Genomic DNA, 13,315 nt, shown 5'->3' on the forward strand with positions numbered 1-13,315 from the left:
AAATCATAATTGAGGTTGGTCGCAGCAAATCATGGGAGAGAGATTACATTTCAAGTTTACTGAAGTATGCAGGCTGTCCACAAAATCACTTGTTCAAGCAAAGCACCATAAGTAATTTTGACAAAAGGCTCCCATACGTTGGTGAACTCACTCAACAGTTGACTCTCTCGAACTCACTTAGACTCAGATAAAGCCATGGGTCTTAGTCTGAATGAGTCTGGGTGAGTAATACGTTGGTGAGTTTGAGTCCGAGGCAGTCCAGCTGAAGTAAATTATCGTGAGCCTGAGTCTCTGTGAGTCCGGCTCCGGCAAACTTTCGTGAGCCTGAGGCCGAGCGAGTCCAAAGCGTAAAATGTATTTCTTGCATGATTCGCACTTTTTTTTGCTGACCTAAGAGCAACGTCAATCTGACGATGGCTTTCTGTTCTTACCCCGAGCAATATGATGGTGAATTCTCCTTATAAGGGCAATCGGTGGATCTGAAACGCATGTTGCGGGTTCGCCCTCGAGTGACTCGACAGGGACGCAAAATAGTTTATGGGGAGCAGTGAGGGGGCTGGGAAAGGGGGACGCAGTGTTTAGGTCAGACCTAGAGGAAAAACTGTGGGTCTCACATCTTTCTGAAAACACTGCCAAAGTCAAAGCGTTACTGGCCGCCGTTTAGGCAGGTGCTCGTGGTCCCCAAACTGCTGGACGCAGTAAAGTTGTATATCTGCCTCTTATTGTGGAGTGCACACTTTTCGAGCCACAAAACTGGTGTGTTATTTTGTGTGTCCTGATCACGTCCTTCTTTTGCCGCGTTTGTCCATGCAAACAAATCTGACTCCGTTTATCCCTGCCCCATTCACACCTCCAATGTTCTACACTGTAGCACTGAGTTAAGTCCGCATCACGTAATGACGCAAAGAGAGTGGCTGCTCGGTAGTTGAACTGTGTACACTTCGTAAGCACTTTCTCGCTTAGAGAGGTTAGAGATGACATCAACAATGTTCGTCATGATAAAAAACAAAATATAATGGTAAGGAGACTAACGAATAACCCTGAAGACGCCACTTGGTTACAGAAGTCAAAGCGACTGAAATAACTAAATCAGCGCTTAGTTCGTGTACCATGGGGAAAGCCGCCGATGCATACGAAGAACCGTGCTCGCCAAGGTGCTGCATCCTCTCAGCGGGAGCTCCGACAGCAACGCTGAGTTGCGGCACGATCGCCGTAAATCCTTCCAAGTGTGCTTGTTGACGCGGACAAGCAATAATAATCAGTCACCGCTGCCAGCTGCCGAGGGCTTCTCTCCGCCGACCTCGTATTCCCCAAAGTCTGGGACGGATGCGCGAACGACAAGGAAAATACACGACCAACAGGTTTCGCCTTTCCTTCGACAATCCGATTTCTGAACTCTCGCTGTTCGCCATACGAAATGACTTGCGCAGTGACGAGAAGGGCAGAGAAAAAGAAACAATAAACAATGAGGACAAGGAGGTTTTTCGGAGGCAGCACGTGAATGGTCAGTGCGTCCATGCGCATGTCCCTTAAACCGTCATGACTGGCTTTGTGTTTTCAAAATCTACTTATCGTAACTACTCAGTTTTATATTCTAACGTACGAAGTGTTCTTAACAAACGGGATGCATTATCTTCAATTTTTGATGACTGCGCCGCCGATGTTGTAGTGTTAACGGAAACCTGGCTTACCCCTAACATTGCAAGTGTAGAGCTGTTCGATTGTGAAAATAATTATACCATTTACAGATGTGATAGAGAAGAATCGCCAGGAGGTGGTGTACTTATAGCCGTAGCTGATTATATAGTTTCTAGCCATATAGTAATAGCATCACCTTTAGAATTTGTCTGTGTTTCCCTCCATATCAACTATCAAAATGTCATATTTTGTGGCTGTTACCGCCCTCCGAGTGCGACGCCAGTTTTTTGCGAGCAACTGCATGATGCTTTGAATGATATTGTCAAAAGGCACCCGCATACACCTGTTTTTATTCTAGGCGATTTTAACTACCCGAAAATAAACTGGTCACGTCCTTCCTGTTTATTAAGCTCACTTTCAGCCGACAGTTTACATTTCGTGGAACTGTGCGAAGACTTTAACCTTACCCAACTCGTAACGCAACCAACAAGAATGGGCCCCATTTCATCAAATGTTCTTGATCTGATTCTCACCACTGTACCTGACCTTGTCTATTCTATTTCATATATCCCAGGCATAAGTGACCATTGTTTCGTGCACTTCAATCTAACAGGTTCTTTAAGGCGTCGGTCAAACAATTGGAAAACAATAAGAGACTACTCACGCGGCGATTATGACTCAATCAACAGTGAACTCGAATCGAATTTTGAGAGCTTTGCTAATGGCTTCTTTGATCGCAGCGTTCAACAAAACTGGAACTTGTTCAAAATGAAAGTTGAATCTTTAATCACGCGATACATTCCCACATACGTTATCAAGGGTCGCCAACGCCCCCCTTGGTTCTCAACTGACTTAAAAAAATTGCGGAATAAAAAGAAACGGTTGTTCCGTCAGGCAAAGCAGACTAATTCGTTAACCCGTTGGCACGTGTACAAATCTGTCCTTTCCGAATACAGAGCAGCTATCAAGAGAGCCAAGCACGTTTTTCTTAATAATACCCTTCCCTCAATTCTTGTAACCAACCCTTCTAAGTTTTGGAAAACTGTTAAACCTAGGGAAAAGAAAAACATTTCGCTTACGAACTCAGACGGGCAGCCAGTTCGCTGTGAAGAGTGTTGCATTGCATTAAATGATTTTTTTGTTACTTCCTTTTCAAGTTGTTCTGCTTCTGCGTTGCCGCAAATGCCTAGTCGTGATTTTTTACCCATGTATCCTGTTACCGTTGATGCCGTTGGAGTGCAAAATTTAATTCACAAGCTTAAGTTATCCTCTTCTTGTGGCGTAGATGAAATCAACTCAAAGTTTCTAAAAAACACTGCATTGTATTCATCAATTTACTTGTCCTTAATCTTTTCGCAATCTATTCAGACCTCCACTTTGCCGCTTGACTGGAAGGTGGGGAAGGTGGTCCCTCTGCACAAATCTGGTAACACACAGTCTCCTCTCAATTACAGACCAATTTCCCTAACCAGTGTTCCTTGTAAAATGTTAGAACATATAATTTACTCCAACCTTGTCTCATTCCTTGAATCAAATTCTTTTTTTACTCCCTACCAGCACGGATTCCGAAAAAGTTACTCATGTGAAACCCAACTTCTTTATTTTACTAATGACATAGCATCGGCTTTAGATCGCGGCTCACTTGTGCGTTGCATTTTTCTTGACTTTCAAAAAGCTTTCGATAAAGTACCTCACCAATTACTCCTCCTGAAAATTAGTACCTTAAACATTGACCCGAACATTCTTAAATGGATTGAATACTTTCTGACTAATCGCACTCAGTTTGTAACAACTAATGGCTATAACTCACCTCTTTCTAAAGTAACATCCGGCGTACCCCAAGGTTCCGTATTAGGCCCTTTACTCTTTCTTATATATATTAATGATCTCCCAGACAGCATTAACTCCGCTATAAGGTTATTTGCAGATGATTGTGTAATTTACCGCGAAATAAACAATGAATATGATAACCAATTTCTACAGTCAGACCTTGACACTGTCTCAACCTGGTGCAATAAATGGCTTATGACTCTCAACTCTAACAAATCTAAATGCATGTCAATAACCCGGCGATCTATTTCTCCCCCCTGTACCTACAGAATTAACGCCGTTCCCCTCCAGCATGTCTCTTCATATAAGTACCTCGGCGTTTACATTACCAACAATCTATCTTGGCACACGCATGTTACCTACATCTGTAATAACGCTAACCGAACGCTAGGATACTTACGCCGCAACTTTTCTCGCGCTCCGCTGTCCCTCAAAATTCTATTATACCGATCACTAATTCGCCCAAAGCTTGAGTACGCGTCCGCTATATGGGATCCCGTGCAGCAAAATTTAATTAACGCGTTAGAATCTGTTCAGAACCGCTCAGTTCGGTTCATTTGTTCTAATTATTCCCGTACTGCTAGCATATCAGAAATGAAATCTAACCTTGACCTACCCAATTTAACGGTCCGGAGGAAACTGGCGCGACTGCATTTTTTTCATAAGATATTTTTTCACAATCCATCAATGAAGCGAGACCTCATTTCACAACCGTCATACCACTCATCGCGCATTGATCATCAGCATAAGGTTGCCATTCCGTTTTGCCGCACCAAATTATTTTCAGCAGCCTTCTTACCGAAAACAGCCGCCGATTGGAACCACCTTCCCTCTTCCGTTGTATCAATAACAGACCCTTTGTTATTCAAGACTGCAATTTCTCAGCAATGCTTGTAACTATACGCAGTTTTCATTATCTATCTTTGTCTTGTATGTGCTTGAATTCTTATACATTTTTAGTTGACTTATGTTGCGTTCCCGATTTGCGCATCTGATACTTGTTTCTTTATTTTGTCTTTTTTTCTTGTGTGTTATATATGTTGTACCCACCCCCTCTGTAATGCCCTACGGGCCCTGAGGGTATTCTAATAAATAAATAAATAAAATACGCAAAAGGACGCCTCTACCATTTAATGTCCCATTTTTAACCATGTAAGTTCTACATAACAATCATTTCTATCTAGTTGTTTTAAGCACTGCGAGGCAGTGTTGCACCTGCATGTATGCTACAAGCTGCCTAAAGAGGCCCTCAAACACTTTTTCAAGTAACTATAGAATGAATTCACTTGAAGAGCTTATTGCCTCATGAACTTAACGCCCCAAAATATTAACAATCCGTCCAGTGGAAGTGGAGTTACAAAGGTTTGTCGCATGCTGCAATTGCATTCTCTTTTCTCTCGTCCCAACGAAAGCGCTGGAAGCCAAACAGGGAGGGATGGCAGGGCCACAGAAAAACGACACACGGACCTCGCGATCTTAAGCACTTTTTTTCTTTTTTTTTTCTTCGAATGCGCAGCTTTTTCAGTGTGATTGCGCGCGCACTCGTGGACAAGTAGCGGCCTCCCGCGGCGATCTTTGTGACCAGCGAGCACGCCATGTTCAAATCGGCCAATGGCTGATCGTTGGGCTCGCTACGTGTGATTTTGGGGTACATGCCGTGATTTGTCGAGAGAAAAGAAGCAATTTTCAGCTGACTGATAATTTATTGTGAATTTCCGGTCACGTGTTGTGTTATATTGTTTGGCTCACGTGTTGTTGGGAGCCTCTACTACCAAAGGGCAGCGTTTTCTGACAATGCTCGAAAAGTGTTGCAGGGCCCCTTTAACCTAACCTCTCTGCGTATGATTGAGCAAAAATGAATTATGCCACTAGAAAACTTCGGGAGGCCGTGGCTTCACCGACTACGTAGATGTGACGCTGGAGTCTAGGAGCGTGATGAATGTTTTCAACCCTCTTGTTCAAGTTCCTGGAACTCGCAGCTCATAAGAACATTCTAAAAAAGGAAGTGGTGAAAAGTACTGTATGCGTGTGCGTTTTTTCAATTCCACACGGCCCTCCGCATTACGAGGCATTGCGTTTTTACCCATCAACACCAAACTCTAACCCTTAACTACCGCCCTCTTGTAGAGAACAATATCTGAGGGTACTAGCCTACTTGGTCTTGTGCGCGAGCCTTTCTGATGGTGTTGTTGCGGCTTCTTCAGGCAACCGGTCTTTATAACGAACTACGACTACGTTAGCGTGTATGACTTTGCATTGCCTCTTTTGTCACTTCAGCGTAGTCACAGACTCTTCGCCTTCGGTTTAGTTGTTTTTTACCCTCTTTCCCTTCCCCTCGACAACTTCGCGAACCCGAAACTTCCTTAAATTTCTTTTATCTTTCTCTCTTACCATCAAGAGAACAGCCACTATATTTGCTACGGCAACTCTGCCCCGCGTTTCCAGAGCAGGGGGTGATAGTTCCTGATCACCTCCCTGCCTCTCGATTTTTTGGATTCATAGCATCAAGGAGGGTCCCCTATAAGTTGAGGGAACAAGAGTCTTTCTAACAGGTCTTTCTGTAAGTTGACGTTATATTTCGTGTAAGCTTACACAACCCCACCCCCAATTCCACACACCCCTTCCTTGGCACGACACGGCTTTTCTAGCACTCCGTGCGTAGAATGAACGACAATTCACAAAACGCGGAGCTGATGACGTCCACCCGATCACTTCTTTTTCAAGTGTAATGAGCTAACGAATTCTTTGACAAAGCTCAGCCTTGTCGAGAAGTATTCAAGGGAGGACTGATTCGGCAAGAACCAGTCATGTACAATGTGGCCAACGAATCGCCGTTCCCTCTACCTTGTTGTCCTACAATGGATGCTTAAGAATACTAACACATACAAACAGTTTACACATGAACCGTAGGATGTGTACATAGGTACAGCAGCGCCTCAGCTCGCGAAGCCTTTGAAAAATATTTTCCTATGCGTATTGAAGCGTAGCAAGAAAATGTGAAAGAAACTGAAGCTGCAGAGTGCTTTTTTTTGCGTTACACTTGGAAGAGTCGACCATCACTACACACCATGGCAAATCAGCCACTATGACGTAGTGATGCCGAGCAACAGGACAAGGTTCGACTAGCGGCCATGGCAGCCGCAAGTCGATAAGGGTGAAACCTAAAAGTGTTACTTTACTTGAGTGTAACCTGCGATACATTAGCGGTGCAGGTGGGCCCTATAGCCCTTCTCACACCCTGTACTTGATTGTTAAGGAACCCGACATTGACTAAGTTAATTCGGAGTCCCACCTTACGGTGGGCCTCACTTCTATGTTATAGTTACTGCACGTAGAACCTCATTGTAAAAAAACACGCACGGTGTACTATGAAAGAATTAATTCACTACTATGAATTCACTATAGGACTACTCGAATGTGAAAGTCACTTTCTTTTTCTTCACTGTCAATGTACTGATTGGATTGGATAAACTTTTATTTGGTCCCCCAAAACACAGATCACTGTGTTGCGGGCAGCTCCCACGTGAGGAATGAGATGCCGAGCTCCTCAGCCGCCGCGCGGGCTTGGTGGACAGCCCAGAGCTGATCTGCCAAGGACAAGCTGCGGATTGCCGCCTCCCATCTGGCAGAGGTGATGTTCCATAAATGAGCGAATTTGGTACACTGCCAGAGCATATGTTCGAATGATCTTGCCTGCCATATTTCGAATGCACCTAACCTGCATAGTTTTTTCTAACCACCAAGATCAGAGGCACCTAACCACTGGAAACAAGTTACATTTCTTTCCGTAACTATTAGTGATTTACGGGTGTGCGCATTTGGTATAGCACAGGTTGCGCCAAAGTAAGGCTCGTGTTTTAGACCGACATCATTCATTTAGTGCGCAGTGGGCTCTTGCATAAGAGAAAAGCAAACACAGTTAAGCAGCTAAACTATCAACAAAGCGGGTGAGTCATAAATATCGACACTAGAAAAGCACTTAAGCGTCCTGTCGAGCAGCTGACAGGCTTGCGCGTTCACTAGTCGTGTTCTGACAACTAGAAAACCAGTTGAGCCAAGGGAAACGTGGAAACGACAGCAGTACTTTATCGAAAAGAAAAAGGCACCACGACCTTGTACACGCGTGCTGCGGAACAAAATCCACGATGTTTATGTGACTCGAAAACATGTGAAACCACAGATGCATAAAGATAAGACACAGACGGACTTTTTTTAAGTGCTCACGCATTTAAATAGATGGATAACACGCACAGCGAGAACCAGAAAAAGAGAAATGGAAAAAAAAAACAAGAGAAGTGCGTAAAGGGCTTCGATTCCCTCGAACTTTTGCACCTTACTTTATACTTTCCTACTTTTTTTAGTTTTACGCCATTTTTTTTTTCTTTTTCTTCTTGTGAGCTTGACTGCATCCTGATGTCGTTTTTCTTCGGCGTGCATTTTTCTTCACGCTTCGTGGGTGATAAATAGAAAGAGTTCACCCTGGGGAGTTGAACCCCGGCGAGGAATGCGGCTCGTTTACCTGAGACACCTCTGGGTGCCTCGGTGACAGCGGGATCCGGATTGACTCACACGCGACAGGGGGACAGGTTGACGTACCTTTGCGGGGAGTGCCGGAGCAGGGAACTTTGGAGTCGACTACCACCACGGAAGGATGCAACGGTTTTGTTATACGGTCGTATATGCAAGATAAGTTTCTAAAAGGCTCAACTATACATTAGTAAACATCATCATCATCATCATCATCATCATAAATTGATTTCATGTTCACTATTGAACGAAGGCATCTTTTTCCTCCTGTTACGCATCACGTCCACATATGTGTCAAATTGTATTCCCCTATTTTGCACACTTAAAGAGCGTTTCCTGTAGTCCTGGTCATGTACTACCAGAGGTCGCGAAACTCTCTCATGAGTCGACTCGATCTGACTGAATGAGACTCGGATCTGGTTGTGAGCCTGATTCTGAGTTAGTCTGGATGAGTATTATCTTGGTGAGTTTGAGTCCCAGTGAGTCCGGTGGAGAAACATTTTAGTGAGTCCCAGCTCAAACGAGTCCGGTTGAAGATAATATTGATGTGGCTGAATCCGAGGGAGTCTTGAGCGCAAAATATATTTGTTCATTGAGTCTGAGTAATCTCTATCTTTTATTGCCAACAGATGGTCTCATATACTCGAGTTAACATTACTATCAGCGATGTGTCGGCTTATGTTTATACTCAAGAATATCCACGCATATCTCAACACTTTTCGTGCATGCGCCAGCTCAATATTTATTTATCAGAGGCATGAATAAGGGGAAAGGGTGAGATAAGCTTTTCTAGCCAGCTCTTTCACGGGTAGTTCTTACAAAAATACACTGTGTGAGTCACGTGTTTTATTAGGATGTCACTACTAGAATGAAACTACTGTTAAATCCTACTTGAAGGTACGAGGCCAAAAGGCTTATTATAGGGCACCGATTCTGTAAGATACTGGCGTTCAATAACATTGTCATCACGCTCGAACAACTTTCACGCTAACGTACTGAATAGTATACTCACTCAAGCTACCTCAAACTCAGGTGAAGCCGTAAGTCTGAATCTGAGTGAGTCCAGCTGAGCAATATGTTCGCGAGTTTGAGTCCGAGTGAATCCGGTTAAGGGAAACTTTAATGAGTCTGAGGAGGAAGATATATTCCTTGACTGAGTCTGGCTGAGCTCCAATTTATTTGTCGACCTATGTGTACTGCTGGTTCCAAGTCTGAAGGAAAGAAGGAAATTTTAGGGCTAGTTTTTCTTCGCTAGACGCAATTTCAATTAAAACTTACAGGCATACTCTCGGGGAAGGTACAGATGTTATTTGTGGCAATAACCTTCAATTTCAATGTTGCGGGTTCGATCTCTGCCGGCGTCAAGTTATCTTTTCGTCCACTTTCCATTCTGCTGATTTATCCCATAATAACTACAAATGACATACTCTATAAATTTCGCGGAAGTGATGTCTGTTAGCACAAATTATTATGTTCACAAGTCATAGCTCTATCAAGTATTACTACTACCTATATGCAACTGTTTTACATGGCATCGTGAACTCGGTTCTCTTATACTTTGTTAATACTGTAGTAACCAGGTGCATATCAATAGGTGCCGCTGCTAAGCTCTCTACTTCAAACAGTATTTTGTTTTACTTTTTGAAGAAATAAACAGTTACGATAGAGAACTTTTTCATGACGGGTAATGCTTCACGTCTTGCACAAATGCATCGGCTATGTTAAGCACTAAATCGTCTACTGCATTGTCTTTGAGCACATGAGACTATCTTAATGTACATGAAAGCATGCACCCACCTATTTTCACAATTGGTTTCTAAATGGATGCGACCACTGCAATTCAAAATTGAACCTGCCAGTTTCCTTTAGAACGAAAATACCGGATCATAAATAGTCGTCTTACGCAATAGTATACAATGAACGTTTCTTTTTTCGTTTTATTTTTACAACAGTCGTATGTGGCCACGATGTCGAAAAGGGGCTGGTTCTTCAGTGTGCATAAACTATAACCAAGGTGCTATGCTCACATGCGATACCTCGATGGGTATCCGTTCTTGCCCTGGTTTCTCTTCAGTTTTTTTTTAGCACATGCGTATACCTATGGATGATGCCCACCGCAGCATGAATCGCTACCCATTAAATCCTTTGGGTGTCCTTATTACCAGTTGAGCAAACGTCACGTAATACAAGATTACAAGCACTTACGTCCTAAATGTGGTGATAGAGAAATAAAAAAGTTGTCACAGAAGGGACGAATTCAATAGGTTCGAGCTCGCTGTAAACATCCGGGTTGTACACGTTTAGTCTTCGCTGGCTCACCATCTGCCTGCGCGCAGTGCTTATACGGTGGTATTTTAAAGCTTTGTTCGAAGATACGTGTAAACTGGTTAGCAGGACATTTATGCATTTGTTCTCGTACTCGACGCTTTCGAAACCCTTGTGTGTAGGAGCACACATGCAAGATCACCCCAAACTGAACTTACCATGATCCCACTCCAGGAAATCGTAAAATCATTCCCTTTAAATATAATACGGCAAGCGCAGCGTTCGACCTTGTAAAATGGTTCCTGTAAGTCGACAACCTAATCTGTAGCTATTATCCTAATAGCACTAATAGCAGAGGTTTTACTCAACAAACTCTGTTTAGCGTCAAGGCATTATACAATTTTCGCGAAAGAAACAATTACACTGATATCTGGGAAACGTTTATATACGTCCCTCTGTTGATGTTTTTTATCGTTGATGAAAAACGCCCAAAATACCTTGAATGTTTGCTTTTGCTGCTACACCTTGCTTCGCAGAAATATTGTGTCGTGCCCAATCACCTGCACGGCACCTTCGCATTAGGTGTTTGCATCGATTTAGTTCCTCTAACTTCAAAGCGTCATTTGGCGATGCTTCGCTCTAAGAAAGCACCTACCAGAATTCCAATTGATTGATTGATTGATTGATTGATATGTGGGGTTTAACGTCCCAAAACCACTATATGATTATGAGAGACGCCGTAGTGGAGGGCTCCGGAAGTTTTGACCACCTGGGGTTCTTTAACGTGCTACCAGAATTCCAATGTTTTTTTTTTAATTGTCGCTTCATTACCGCACTGGTTATCGCCCTTTCGAGATCGCAAAGTATGTGCTATTGGTATTTGCTTCATATTTTTACCAGTAAAACCGCCTCGCGTTAACGTAGCCAGTGCTGAGCGCTATTTAGGAAGCAATCTGCGGTATTTTGGACGCATAGCCTCAAAATGGGCGAGTTGGCTTTATATATAGCTATAGAGCTGCACGCGTAGATGCCGGCTATAGCGCTAGTCAAAGGGGCTCTTTTTCACTTTTTTATAACTTTTCTCAGGGTAGGTATTTGCATATCTAAGCAACTTTCGTGGCCTTGACGTCACTAGAATGCGAACGCAACAACGTTCTTTCTCTCTCTTGTTATTTTTTACTCACCCTTTTGAGCTGTGGAATTCTCACCTCTAAAAGCAAGCTTCAACAGTGTCATTTGAAAAGGAAATGATGTGCTGCCAGTCTTTTTTTAAACACGAAAGTGTTTTATGCTGGGATCCACGACAGCTCGGCTGGCGTATTTCTGTCATGAATATGACGTTATAAAGTATATACTAACTGATTGCCAAGAAAAAAAAAGGAGAAGGAAAGATTTGGTCGCATAGCTTTGAACCAGCGACCTCTCGATTCACAGCGCGTGGCGCCAACGACTATGCCACAGAGGGTACAGCCGCGGCCACGTCTGTGTAGAGCACGCGAACAGCCGTTTTTCGTTCTGCGGGGCGAAGCCTTGGGGCAGTATCAAGATCCCACGTAGCCAGCCTGACAACTAGGCTGTGCATGCTCCTGCTACACCACTTCAGAGCCCAAACGGCCTCAAGGTTCCGGCCCGCAGAGCAAAAACCGGCCGCTCGAGCGCTCTACACAGACGTGGCCGCGGCTGTACGTTGTGGAGAATGCTAACGGCAAGCCATTCCTTTATATATCATACACCGTTTGGTGGTCCTCAGAGCTCCGAAACTTGGGCGCCTTTTCGTTATCAGTAGCGACATGGCGCGATGGTCTCGCGTTGGACGCGCTCTAAAGGTCGTCGCCTCCACGGAGCGCCGCCTCCACGGAGCGTGGGCCCTCCTGCGCGCGCAGACTCGTGATTAGGCAAAGGACGAAGGTGACCACTCGCTGCCGCGACCGCGTTTCCGAAAGTAGCGCTCTGCTGATACACGACGACGTAAGTATTTTCACTGGGGTTCGCGCATGTCTTGTATATACTTGTGCGCTCGTTTCGTGCGTCTTTCGTTTTGTTTGAACAGCGTGCTCCAAGTGTCGAGCTGTGACAGTTGTTAGTCCGTGCCCGTCCAGTGTATACTAATTTTTGCGTACTTTCTGCTTGAAGTGTGGGTAGCAGGTTTCAAGCTGCTCGCTGTTGTTCATGAGACCTTGCAATTTTTCACTGTCGCTGAAACAATGCACAATAAACTTTGAACTGCCTTTGTGAAGAGAGCTTTCACTTTCGTGTTATACCGATTCCTAGATAGGGTTTCAGCCACGTTTTCTTTCAAACATCTAGAAAAAACCACATGGCCAAAGCGCTTAGTACAGACGAAATCTCACTAGTTTTAGAGTCGTGAAGCACGTGGGTGTGAACGCTGTTTTCCGCAGCTGCCAACTTACTTTAGCTACGAGCTTCCGTTCATGCTTGAGTTACAGCACAAGAACCTAGCATGCAGTATGACTATGAGAGACGTATCGTTACGGCGTCGGTGTTTGAACGTTAATGCATAAAACGGCAGCTGAAGCAGCCCACCGGGCGCTACGCAAGTTGGGTTCTCTCTGTACATCGTCAGTAAGCTTAACACCAAAGGTCGGACCCATGACCTGGACTCCTTTGACTGATGCTAGCGCTGCGCGCTATTGTACGTCGGCATGACTGGACGACACTTCGCCAAAATAACCCGAATCTACGCGGTGCTAGCGTTGGACAAACTGTTTCAAGGGACGCTGCGGAGGGTTCGTGTTAAGTTTTCTGACGACTGTACGTCCCCGCCGTTTTACTAGAGCTTCAAGAACTATGAATATTTCATGTGGCTAAGTGGAAACTCGTGTAACCTAATAACGAACAATTCTTCGTAAATAAGAAACACCAAGCTTATATGAAGAGTACAGTTAACAAAAACATTAAACCAGGAATTTAAAACGCTGCCACACATAAACAAGAGAAAAGAAAATACCAGTGCCTCAAAAATAATGAGGCGTGTTATTATTCCGAAATAAATCGTGCAAATGACCACAAATACAACATAAAAGCTCGCTCACAC

At 44.0% G+C, this 13,315-nt stretch overlaps 1 protein-coding gene across 7 annotated transcripts in view; it reads right to left on the reverse strand.

The window, feature by feature from the left end:
* Positions 1-13,315, reverse strand: part of Lmpt (four and a half LIM domains protein limpet) — a 405,187-nt gene that overhangs the window by 199,829 nt on the left and 192,043 nt on the right. The gene's annotated exons all lie outside the window — the stretch shown is intronic.

This window comes from Rhipicephalus microplus, chromosome 5, assembly GCF_043290135.1.
Source record: "Rhipicephalus microplus isolate Deutch F79 chromosome 5, USDA_Rmic, whole genome shotgun sequence".
NCBI lineage: Eukaryota > Metazoa > Arthropoda > Arachnida > Ixodida > Ixodidae > Rhipicephalus > Rhipicephalus microplus.